The sequence below is a fragment of the Solanum lycopersicum genome, chromosome 1 (assembly GCF_036512215.1).
Source record: "Solanum lycopersicum chromosome 1, SLM_r2.1".
Classification (NCBI taxonomy): domain Eukaryota; kingdom Viridiplantae; phylum Streptophyta; class Magnoliopsida; order Solanales; family Solanaceae; genus Solanum; species Solanum lycopersicum.
In genome coordinates this window covers 37,991,293-38,004,692 of record NC_090800.1, presented here as the reverse complement: position 1 = coordinate 38,004,692, position 13,400 = coordinate 37,991,293, and the positions used below count along the sequence as shown (strand labels likewise).

The 13,400-nt window shown below is 33.8% G+C and overlaps 1 long non-coding RNA gene across 1 annotated transcript; it reads left to right on the top strand.

Annotated features, from left to right (window-relative positions):
* The first annotated feature begins 2,218 nt into the window (after window positions 1-2,218).
* Window positions 2,219-3,210, top strand: LOC109119877 (uncharacterized). Its single transcript, XR_002027446.2, has 2 exons — window positions 2,219-2,747; window positions 2,898-3,210. It is a non-coding gene; the product is annotated as an uncharacterized lncRNA (long non-coding RNA).
* The last annotated feature ends 10,190 nt before the right edge of the window (window positions 3,211-13,400 follow it).

Below are 13,400 nucleotides of genomic sequence, written 5' to 3'. Positions count from 1 at the left end.
TACAACCCCGAAAAATTTTAAGTTAAGACTCCAACCATTCTTTATTTGTAAACCATATGTTGCCGAGTGAATTTAAATTTTCTTAGTTGTTAAGGTCACCAGATGAAACGCCTCAAGTTTCAAAAATAACTTAAAAGAAATTTACTCAAGTCACCCTTCAATTTTCTTAAGCTTTGGGTCAACTTCAAATGATGATATCTTTTAGAAAATAAATATCTAGGTTGCCCGTAGCCTATCAAATCAAAGGTCGTCGGTTACCCTTTTCAGCGCCACTAAGTTTTCCTCAATCAGAGCTCTGAATAAAATCTCATGACCGATTGACTATAGAGATGCACGCGTCTGGCTCCACATTATAGGGCCAATACGGACGTTACTGCCTGCTAGAAAAATACTCCAACTTCTAGCTTATTTTATTTAATTTTTTAAGGTTATTTTAGTCCTAAAAACTTTATGAAGTCATATAAATAACCCTAAATGTGAAGAAAAATCATTTTTCACAAATCAAACCCTCTCATTCACTCCTAAATTTCTATGCTCAAGAACATTCAGAAAATACTACGTCTAGGATTCATATTCCAATATTTTCCTTCAAGTTTTATCAAGCACTTCGTCCTTCCAGATATGTGAGCTTTCACATAGTAATGGAATTATTCTTCCACATGCCAATGATAGATTCGTTCCATTAAACTCATTCATGAAATAGTTTATGTAGAGGTTCTTGATTAATTCTTGAGTTCTAAGTCTATACTTTAATAATGGTGGTTTCAAATTCTTTAAGTTAGGGTCTTACGAATGAGGGTTATTTCTTTCTAGACTTTCATGAAATTTTATTAAATTGTGTTGGGCTATTGAATCAAAAAGGAATTTAAATAACTCAATCTGTCCTAATAATATTGGGATTAAAGATCATAGGAAATTCTGGATTTTGGGGTTGAACGACAAAGGATCCCTCTCTGCATCGCGCAAAGGATATAGAGTTCTCTGCCTCGAGATTTTACGAACAATGTTTGAGTTCTCTCTCCTCCTCGCGTAGAAAATACAGTCTCCCATGTCTCAGGTTTTCAGTGTGGGTTCTTTCAATTCATGTCTTTGCTCTAAACTTTATAATTACCCGCAGAGTTTTCCTTAATCATTGAGAGGTACTTCATGTCCTAATCAAATTCCTTAAATTATGTTTTGTTGCTCTTTCATATCAAAGTAACGTTAATAGGAAAAGTTCAAGAGCTCCTTATGAGTAAAATTTGAGTGTTCTATTGACATTGATTAAAGTTTCGAACCAAGTCTGCAGAAGAGTTTTATTCATTAGTTTCCATATGATAATTGAGGTCCTTAAGTTGAGTCGTTCATGTAAATAATTTTACATCAACCCTGTGAGTTGATCTCTATGTCTTTAATGCCTTTGGAATCCAATCATTTTGATTCAAACTGAGTTTTGAGAAAAAATCTTAAGGTTTTATTTCATAGAAAAAGTAAAAAGTTTTTGAATTTAAGTATATGTTCACAAGAATGTAAGTATAGCTATGGTTTGAAAAGTATTTTAACAAGTTACAAGTCCCTTTTTTGAAAGGGGTAAAATTAATAATAATAATGTTAAAACAAATGTTTTGAGAGTAGTATCAAGCACCAAATTTAGTTACAGTCTTTCATAACTCAGAAGTCCCATAAAACTACCTAGGTAGCCTAGGATAGGATAACATTGATTCTTTATGCGACTCCTCACCGCGTCTGAGAATGCACATAGTCGTATTCATAGTAACAATAACATCACATACCCCCGAAAAAATATAGGATGGTCACTAGAAATGTGTCGCGGGATGTTGTATTAATTCTAGGCTCATAGTAGTGGTTGTCGGTAAGTTATTTAATCTAAGTTACAACTTACCAGTACCATTCTAAGCTCATGTTAATGGTTGTAGATAGGTTGTTTAATCTATGTAATCATTTACCAGTACTTTCAATGATTTTGAGAATATTCAGGATATTGCAGGAACAAATTAGTTAGTTAAGTTTAGGATATTTAAATTATGTTATTAGAGTCCTATTTCACTTATATTTAGGATTTAATTATTTTTTTTGTTAATTGAGTTTTCATGTAAGGTAGTAGCATATTTTTCTATTTTTAGTTAGAAACTATATTTGTTAATATATATCTTTGGATTATTAATAAAACAATTCCCTTGAACAATTTTGCAATATTTTTGCCCTCAAAAGTCTTTATCTATTATTTTCTTAATTTATTTATTAAATATCAACAATTGGTATCTAGAGCCTTCTTCTTGAGGGATATGTGAGTAGAAGAATGTATTCAAAAAATTGTTCTTCACGAATGTCTCCTCCTATTTTTGATGGTTAGAACTATCAATTATGGGTTGCGAGAATACAAACTTACTTGGAGGAGCTTGATATTTGGGGATATGGAAGAGGATTATGAAATCTATCTGCTGCAAAATAATCCCATCATGCCCCAAATCAAGAGTCACAAGGAAAAGAAGACCATTAAGTCGAAGGCAAAAGAACCTTTTTTTGTTACTATTTTGACAACCATTTTCACGAAAATCATGACTCTAATATCATCAAAGATATTTAGAATTATCTGAAGAAAGAATATGTTGAAAATGAAAGAATACGAGGCATGAAAGTATTAAATTTAATTAGGAAATTCGAATTACAAAAAATGTAAGAGGAAATGAAAGAGTAAGAAAAAATCAAGGAATACTCTGAGAGGATTGCTTCATATTGTCAACAAGGTAAGATTATTAAGCACTAAATTTAAGGATACAAAGATTGTTGAAAAGGTTCTTGTTATTGTGCCTGAATGATATGAAGCATGTATTAGAACATTGGAAATCACACAAGATTTGTACAAAATTACCTTAGTAGAAGAATATTCTTTGCAGGCACAGGAATAAAGGAGGCTTATAAGGAAAGATGACATGGTTAAAGGAGCATTAATATCTAGCCAGAAAACTCAAAGAAAGGGTAAATTTTTGAAAAATCACTCACCTTGTACGCATTGGAAAAAATGGACATCCTCCATATAAATGTTGGAAAAGACTATATGCACAGTTATAAATCTTCAACCAACTTGGTCATGAAGCTCTTATTTGCAAAAGAAAATTTAAAAAAGACAAAAGTGTTAGATGTTTTAATTAATTATGTAAGTTCCTTCTTTCCTAGTTTTAATGGTATATGGTTGCTATTTCAAAGTTACTGGAAACGTGTGAATTAGTAGGTCAATTTTATTTTCTTTTATGGCTTATTGGTTTTCATAATGTATGATGTGGATTGCCTCTAAGGTTGTTGTTTCTTTAAGTTTAATGAGAACTTCACCACCTTCCAAACTCTTCTACGTTTATTTTTATTTATTTCGAGTTTTCTAATAGTGGTATCAATAGCCAGTGAGTGTGACCATTCTTTAATTGTGAGTGCACCATGTCTTTAGTGATTTTTGTTTAACCTTCTATCCCATGCTTTGTTGTAATTGTGACCATTGGATCATGTTTATGGAACACTTTTTGAGGTCCAAAGTGTTATGGGAAGTAGTTGATGGTGGATTTCATGAACCTGCGGCTCGTGCTGTTCAAATATATGCTCAACAGACAGAGCTTGAAGCACTGTAGTTGAATAATTTGAAGGGGAAGATTATATTTTCCAAGACATTGATCGTTCAATATTGGAAACAATTCCTTGCAAGGATACGTCAAATCATATTCGGGACTCCATGTAGAAGAAGTATCAGGGAAATGGAACGGCAAAGCGAACAAAGATTCCAACCATACGAGGAGAGTTTGAGACGTTGCTGATGAGGTTGGGATAGTCGGTATCAGTGTACTTCTCACGGACTATTACAACTGCAAACAAGATGAGGAATCAATGAGAGAGTCTTGAAGGTGTCACCATTGGAATATCTTGTGGTCCATGTTGCAGAAATTCAAATTTTGTTATCTGCTATATTGAAGAGTCCAAAGACTTTGTTACTCTTTCACTTGATTAATTACAAATTTCTTTGATGGTTCTTGAGCAGAAGATTCTTCAACAGGATGAAGAAGAGCAAGCATTAAAAGGAACCACAACCTCCAAAGATTCCGGGCAAAAAAGGAGCAAGTGGAAGGGAAGAAACTCAGATAAAACTGAAGAGAGAAACCAAAAACAAAATGGTCAGCATGATCGTGATCAACAACAATCGTCCAATGGGAAGGCAAGGATTGCAAGTCTCATATCGAGTTTTATAGATGTCACAAGTAAGGTCATTACAATTCTGAATGTCGTACGAATCTGAAAGATATATGTGGGGAGAACTCTAATTTTGCAGAAGAAACTGAGGAGGAAGAGATCCCTTTGTAAATGGTGAGCCAATCCTCAAAACAATACCATAAAATTTTATGGTATTTAGAAACGGGTTGTAGAAACCATTTTTCTGAAGAAAAATCTGTATTTTCTGATCTAGATGAAAAGTTTCACACAACAGTCAAGTTTGGGGATGATTCCCATATTGCTTTCAAAGGGAAACGGAAGGTAAAAATCCAAACAAAGACTTCATCTATGTAGATTATCTCTAATGTTTTCTTTTCAACAAACCTGAAAACAAATCTTATCTGTGTGGGTCAACATCAAGTGAACGGCTACGAGGTGTCTATTAAACATGGAATTTGTAGGATCCGAGATTCTAATGTTTGATATATCGCTGAAGCTAAGATGACGGCTAATAAGATTTTCCCACTTGAAATTCATATTATTGGCTGTACCAATTTTTGTATTTCAAAATAGTTGAATATTCAAGCATTGCTTTGACACCATAAATATGGGCGTTTGAATTTGGAGGACAGGAAATGTACAGAAAAAGAAGATGATTGAGGGTCTTCCTAATTTTGATATGCCTTTAGATATTTGTGAAGATTGTGTCATTGGAAATCAATCTCGCTATAGATTTCCAAAAGGAAAAGCATGGAGAGCAAAAAGGCAGCTAGAGTTGGTTGACTATAGTTGTGGACCAATAAAGACAATATCCAACGGAAGAAAACGTTAATTTATAAAGTTTATTGATGATTTTAGCCGAAAGACATGGTCTTGTTTTCTGCAAGAAAATTCTGAAGCTTTTACCATTTTCAAACGCTTCAACGCTCTTGTAGAGAAGGAGATAGGATGTTCCAATAAGATTCTTCGTACTGATTTTCGAGGGGAGTATATTTCACAAGGATTTATAAGTTTTTGTGAGTTTCGTGGGATATAAAGACAACTTACTATACCTTATACTCCTCAAAAAAATGGAGTATGCGAAAGGAAGAACCGAACAATAATAAACATTGTGTGAATCCTTTTACAAAACAGCCATGTTCCAAAAGCTTTTTGTCCTGAAGCAGTGTGCTGGAGGATTTGAGAGTTGAATTGAAGTCCTTCTCCTGTTATTAAGAATATGAAACCATAATAAACTTTGAGTGGACAACAGCCAGATTTTCAATAGTTAAGAATGTTTGGCTGAATTGCATTTTGTCATCTTCCGGATCAGAAAAGGACAAATCTTGAAGGAAAAGCCAATAAGTGTGTTTACATGGGTGCTAGGAAGGAGTCCAAATCTTTCAAACTGTACAATCCTATCACTAATATTGTGATTATCAATCGTAATGTGCTGTTTGATGAAAATAATTTCTAGTCATGGGGAGAAAATCGAAACAAGCAACAAGTTCCTTTGGATCTTGAAGAGGGAGATAAGGAGCATGAGCAACCAGTAGCCGATGAAGGTGCTTTTACCTTGGTACATCAAGAAGGAACCAGCATCCGACCACAACAAAATGGAAGAAGGACAACATGGATGACAGATTATGTGCTGAGTGGAAATGCTCAATATGAAATTATAGATTCATCTACATATTTGGCTTTATTTCTTGGTTGTGATCCCGTAAGATTTTAGGATGCCTAAAAATATGTTAACTGGAATAAATCAATGGACGATTAGATTGCAACATTTGAAAAGAAGAAAACTAGGGAGCTTACGAGTATTCCAAAAGGCCAAAGATCCATTGGAGTAAAATGATTCTGGTTAAGATTATAAGTACAAGGTGCGCTTGGTGGTGAAATCATACAAACAAGAGTATGATGTGGATTAGAAGTAGGTATTTGCCCAGATAGTCATACTTGATACCATCCAATTGGTCTTGACATTGGCAACACAAAACAATTGGCCGGTTTATCAACTTGATGTAAAATTAACCTTTCTGCATAGAGAGTTGCAACAACAAGTATATGTTGATCAAACTCTTGGTTATGTGATGCTTGAAATTGACCATAAAGTTTGTAGATTGAAAAGGGATTTATACGGGCTAAATGAAGCTCCCCGAGCTTGGTATAATCACATTGATGCATATTTTAGTATAGGAAATTTTAGAAAATATTCATATGAGCATATAGTTTATACAAACATGAAAATGGGAAACTTGTGATTGTATGATTATATGTAGAAAATTTAATTTATGATGGGAGTAATCTGATATTTCTTCAAAAATTTAAGCTATCCATGATACTGAGTCTGATATGTCTGATCTTGGCTTGATGCATTACTTTCTGGCCATTGAAGTAATGAAATCAAGTAGTGAAATTTTTATTTCACAGAAAAATATGTCTAGGAAATATTTTAGAGGTTTGGAATGCAGATATTTATGTCACAACACCAACAGAGTTTAGACTTAAGTTGGAAAAGAATCCTATTAGAATGAAGATCGACAAAACTCTTTTAAAATAACTCGTGGGATGTCTAACGAATCTAACCGTCACCAGGCCTGACATAATGTAATCTTTTAGTCTTTTTATAAGGTACATGGATCACCAAAAAAAGATATATTTGTTGGTTACTAAAAGAATTCTTAGGAATTTGCAATGTACCATTGACTATGCTATTCTGTAAAAAAAAGAAGGCAAGTCAGAGTTGATTAGCTTTATAGATAGTGATTTTGGTGGAGATAAAGAAGACAGGAAAAACACTTCAGGTTATGTGTTTATGCTTGGATCTTGATTTGTTTCTTGGTTCTCCTAGTAGCAACAAATTGTTACATTGTCCACTACAGAAGCATAGTTTGTAGTTGCAACTGTGAGCGGTAACCCATGAAATTTGGTTGAATAAGATATTGGCTGAGCTTCATGATCGAGAACAATAACTAATTCTTATTCACTTCGATAATGGCTTAACGATTAAGATTACAAAGAATTTAGTGTTTCATGGACGGGGCAAACACATAGATGTTAACTTTCACTTTGTGAGAGATCTCACGAAGGAGAAAGTTACTGATGTTGTCTACTGTAGAATGTAAGACCAAGTTTTTGATAACTTCACTAAGTCCCTCAAGGTGGCAACGTTCAGAAAGTTAAGGAAGGCACTTGGAGTTTTCACTTTATGGGAAAGATACGGTGAATAATGTTATTAAGCTTAAGTCGTATACTTATCATTTTAAGGGAGTCTTAGTTAGATGTTTTAATTAACTATGTAAGTTTCTTCTTTCCTAGATTTCAGGGTAATATGTTTTATATTTTCAAGTTACTGGAAACGTGTGACTTATTAGGTTAGTTTTTATTTCTTTTACGGCTTAGTGGTTTAGATAATGTAGGATGTGTATTGCCTTTATAAAGGTTGTTCGTCGTTTTTATTTAGTGACAAGTTCAACCACCTCCCAAACTCTTTTGTGTTTATTTTAATTTCATTCCAGTTTTCCAATAGAAACAGCTGCCCAAGTAACTACTCAAGAAGAAGAAGACCACTTATTTGTGGCAGTTTATAGTTCAACCAAAAAAATCTGATTTTTGGATAATTGGTAGTTGTTGTTAAAACCATATGACATATGAAAGAAATCATTTTAAAGAGTTCATTTCTATGGAAAATAAGAGAGTCAGAATCTAAAATGGTGATTGTATTCCTTTAAAAGGAAAATGGTTTGTTTTAATTGAAACAAATTTATGTAGAAAAATGATTTTAATTGTTCTTTATGTGCCTGATATCGATAAAAGTTTATCTAGTATTGGTCTGTTATGTGTATCTTGAGGTTCCCAATGGACAAGTGTGGGCAGGGGCGACTCAACATACTTGGAGGCCGAAAGTGAAATTTTAATTTGAGGCTTAAAATATAAACAAACTTTATATACATATTTATTAATTTTTTCTTACTCTATTAGAAGAAAAATATTAGTATCTAATATTGTTTTTCAGTTACTAATTTTAGGTAAGATTTTATGAACTCAACATTGGACAACATCCCTTCAAGGAGGCAATTAGTATATGAATTGTTAACATAATTTTATAAGTAATGAATTGACAAATATTAAATAAAGATAAGAGTTAGAACCATAGAATCTAATTCAAGAAGTAGATAACTTGGTATACACCATTCTAATATGCTTGTTGTAATGTTTGAAACTAAAATATAAAAAGAAATAAAATGCGAATTAGTAAGTTACTTTATTCAACACTTATCACTATTAATTTTTGTTTTTAACAAAGTATAAAAAATGTTAAAGTGGATAAAATAGTATGTATTTTTTATTATAATTACTCAATTTTTTTCTATAAAAAATTAGCACATAATTTGTTCTTAAGGATAATTAGGGGCCCCCAAACTAAGGCATAAGCCTTATTTTTTAAAGACAAGAGCGGCCCCTGAGTATGGGAGGTTGAAGTGAAAAATTTTGAACGTTAAATTTGAGTAACCAAAGGATGAGAGTATTTCTGTAACTATTATTAAATAAGTTGTGGAACTTTTTGATGTTTGGATACAATGCTCATTCCCATTTTGTTGCCACTTTATTTGGTTTGGGTGAAGCAAAAATCGAATATCCATATAGTTTACGCACCTTTCATTATCATGAAACATACCTTGTACTAAAAAGTGACATTTCAGAGTCGGATTATTCTGTAGAAATCCTAGTGGATATTCAAGAAGCCAGAAATTGAATGAATTTTTCCTGATATGGTTGATCATCCATTTAAAATCTAGGCGATAGAAAGTCCAGCAAAAGGAAAAGAGATGAACATGATGTAGCTTTACCTTCTTTCACAAAAAAAGGCCAAAGTGAGGATCTTATTGGCTATGACCTAAATTCAATATCCATCTTGTTACCTAATAATTAATACCATGAGTTTATGTTCTATGCACTAACATTGCAAACCTATTACACAATCAGACACTTATTAGCTCATAAGTCTATATGGTACTTATATCTTTTATGCAACCATCATATGTCTCTACTTCAATAAGTCTGGTGAGCTACAGGCTACAGTCTTTATGGACTTTGCAGTGCTCTAATATTTCTTTGTTCCATTTTTCACTATATCAAAATCTATTTACTTAGCCCTCTCCTTTGATAGTCCATATCATTGAAAGTTTCTAGGAAGTATTTCCTTAGAACAATGACAATCTTTTACATCGTGTTTCACGAAGTGGATCTTGGCCTGTCAAATGCACTATCGGACTATGGAATTCTAAAGTTACGTCTTGTAGGAAGGCATCATTCTAGACATTAAGTTAAAAGTTGGTGATGTTTGTATATTTGAAGTGCTTAAGGACGACTAGGTCTTTGTAGATGTCATAATATTTCACGCAGCTAGGATCACACCAATGCACAATATAGTTGAAGATGTTCCAGGAGTTTCTCATAGTAAAAGCAAAGTTGTCAAAAGATAATTTTGTTCCATGTTCTCAACCCGAAGTAGTCCAACCCAAGGAACTAAAGAACCATACATGAGGTTCATATGATCTCAACTCAAAAAGTAAAGGTGATAGATAAAGATGAATTTTCTCTATAAGATAGTCTGAAGTATGCAACTTTCGTAATACTAGTAATATTTTGATCATTTCATTAAGGTTATATTCGCTTGAATTTTCAGAAGAACATGGTAAAGGCACTGAGATTAAGCATTCTGCTGAGATTTTAGGTCATTGTCCATTAGGAAATGGAAGCAAAAGAAGAAGATCAAAAAATGATGAAGAGAATGATGTTGTGGGAAACTCACGAGAATATATAGATTTTCCTTCTTTAACAAGAAATACAAAAAGTAAGAAAGTGGAGAAATACATTGATATTTTACTTTGTTCGAATGTATACGAAAACCTGTGATGTTGGGACCAGGTCCCTCGACTCAGCAAGAACAGTTCCTAAGATATGTGCAGAATGTAAACAGTTGGTAGTAAGATGTGCACAAGAATTTTACGTGGAAACCTCCTTGCTCAAGGGAGTAAAATCATGAGCTTTCAAACATGACTTTTCAAACTATTTTCACTAATCTTCTCAAAGAAAAAGTAAAAACTAGTTTACAAACCACAAAAAGAGATTAAGCTCCTAATCTCCAAACTATGTAATACAATGATTACTTAACCGAGCCTAAGCAGATACAACACTGCCTACTATGCTAACCCAACTGATTAATATAGACTTTTACAGTTAGACAAAAAGTTACTCCTAACTATGTTCTTATAAAGATCCACACTAGTTTTGAAACATTTCTAACACAAGTGAAACGAATCCTACAAGGTAAGAACAAATACAATCAAGAACAACAACATGTACATAAAGCACTCCTTAAGTTTATCAAGTCCTTGATATATGTATTCTTGTGCTTGAGTTCTTCCTTAAAGATAAATTGTATTTTTACTCTTCTGAATTTATTTTGCAAAATCTTGAGTTGTGTGTTTAGAGAGAGACTATATAAAATCAACACAACTCCTTGGGATCGCCCATTAGCTGAGAGTCTGCTGTTCAGAAAAGTTGTGAACCTTTTCTTAAAGCTATGTTATCGTGTTTTCACATATGCTGTCTTGCAGGACTAGGTCCCTTGCAAACATTTCTTAGTAAGTTCTTGAGAAGACGTGCTAGCTCTCTCTACTTTTCAACAAATGAAGTAATTTGTTGGTTGTTATATTGATTAAGTCAAGGTAAAGAGTTATTGATCGTTGGACAAACAACTTCGTCCATTCTGATTGGTGTAGTACGTTGACACATCACCAGCCTCTGACAAGAAAACATTAAAATTCTACCCCATTATAGATCTGGGCGAGAGAACTCAGACACTGAAACAAACAGTCTCATCTTCTATTTTTGTTGGTGCAGTACACTACATTTGTCACCTACCACCTGACATGACATCTTTACAGTGTACCCATTTGAATTTGGATGAGAGCACTCTGCCAAGGACCAAGTCCGTGCATTTGTGAGGATCATCAAAACACCTAGAATATAACATACTTACATGACAACTTAGTAGTAATACATTGATATTGTTTTTTATTTTGAAGAAAGCGGAGGAAATTATGGAATGTACAAGCAACAATCAAAGGTTGTTTATAATAAGAACAACATAGTAATGGAAAAATAGGCACTATATCACTTAAATCTCTTTATAAGATAGTCTCGAGTATAGAATTTTTATTGAACTATTAATTTTCTTGATCATTTTATTTAAAGTTATGTTGGCTTTGAATTTTTTTTAGAATAACCTGGTGAAGATACTGAGATTGAGCATTTTGTTAAGATTTTGGGCCATTGTCGGTTGGGACGTGAAAGCAAAAAAATGAAACTACAAAAGGAGGCAATGGATGATGTTACAATTATCGTTCACACCAAAAGTATCAAGGTGGAAAAGTTACAAGAGGATGGAGCTTCAGCGTCTTTCTCAAAAAACTGAAAAGTATATATACTCTGGCTTAGTAACAGATTAAATCATCTGCTTCCAAAATTTTTTTGTAGCAATATATTGATTTGGAGTTTCTATTTGAAGAAAGCCCAGAAAGTTTCAAGATGCACACACAACCAACTGAGATGACTTATGCTAAGAGAATGATAATACTGGAGAAAGATAGGACAATTATATATCAAATTTGGGAATATTTTCGAAGGAAGTTTGGCGATTTAGTGCTTCATGTTCTTGGTAGGTGAAAGAAGGTCGATTTATTTTTACCGAACACCACCCTAGGCAGTCTTGCAGACGCCTGCAACACTTAGCCTATCTTACACTCACAAATTTGACGAAGTATAGAAATACTTAAACAACAAAGTTAAACAACAAAGTTAAACAACAAACAACATTTATAGGAACTCATCCCAACATTTATTTATCTGATAATTAATACAAAGGAAGGCTTCACGAATTTGTCTAAGGCCAGAAAACACTCTCCAAGCCTTAGACAAAATTTCAACCCTTAATAAAATTTCTGCACATGGCAGTTACATGCGGCATTTACAAATGACACATCTCCGACACTTGTCATCACAGGATTCAAACTAAGTTTCCTACAACTATTTTTTAACAGATATAATCTAATTCAAATTACATCCTTATCCATATGAAATACTAATATCCAAACACTTAGAATATTTTAGTTGTCTTCCAAAAGTTAGTTTTATTTCAGCAATTCACGTAAGCTGCCTTTATTCTTGCCATCGTCAAGTCTTCACAGCTTTGCCTTGTCCATCCAACACTCTTCCTTGCCAATGACTCTAGCCCGCACGTAATCCTTGCATGTTCAAGATGCCTTGCCAACACCCAAGCACCTTCAACTTGTGTTGCACTGTTTTGCCCCCATCCATGTCAAGACCAATACCCAAGTCCTTGACATGTCTACACGTAGTTAGATAAATTATTTTACGAGTCTAACAGACCACCCGCACCACTTGAACTCGATGTCCTGATCGAGACTGTTTTAAGATAGTCCTCGATTTGAGCATCAAACTGCCATAAGTTTTTTGCCTTCTCCCAAACTGCATCAGTTGCACTCTTGAGGAGCCCTCTTTGATCTGTTTCTATCCAGATCATCTGCATCTGCAAAGTAAGTTTCAAGAAACTCACGTGGAAAGTGGGATGGATTTTTAACCTTTATCGCTAATTTAATCTATAAGCAACTTCGCCGACTCGTCTCTCACCACTTCGAATGGACCATCATATTTAGGAATCAAACCCCGATCTATTCTTACTTACAATCTTTTCCAGATTTGTGCAGTAAGTTTCAATAACACTTTGTCACTCACATTGAACTCAACTGAGCGACGATGTTGATCAGCATACTTCTTCATGCACCGCTGAGCCTTGCGCAACCTATACTGTGCCTCAGATAACATTTCAAGTCTATCCCTTGTAACCTTGTAAGCTGCTGGACACTTTTTCTGATTTTTAGATTTGGCAACATCTAGTGGCGTCATAGGTTGTTTGCCTAAAATAATTTCAAAAGGGGTCATTTTTGTTGCAGACGACTTGTGCAGATTATAATAGAACTACGCAGTGTCTAACAATGTCACCTAATTCCGTTGACATGCTGTCACATAGTGCCTCAAGTATTCTTCCAACAAATGATTAGTTGTTTCAGTCTGTCCATATGTTTGTGGTTGATTCGCAGTAGAAAATTTTAACTCAGCTCCCATCACATTGAACA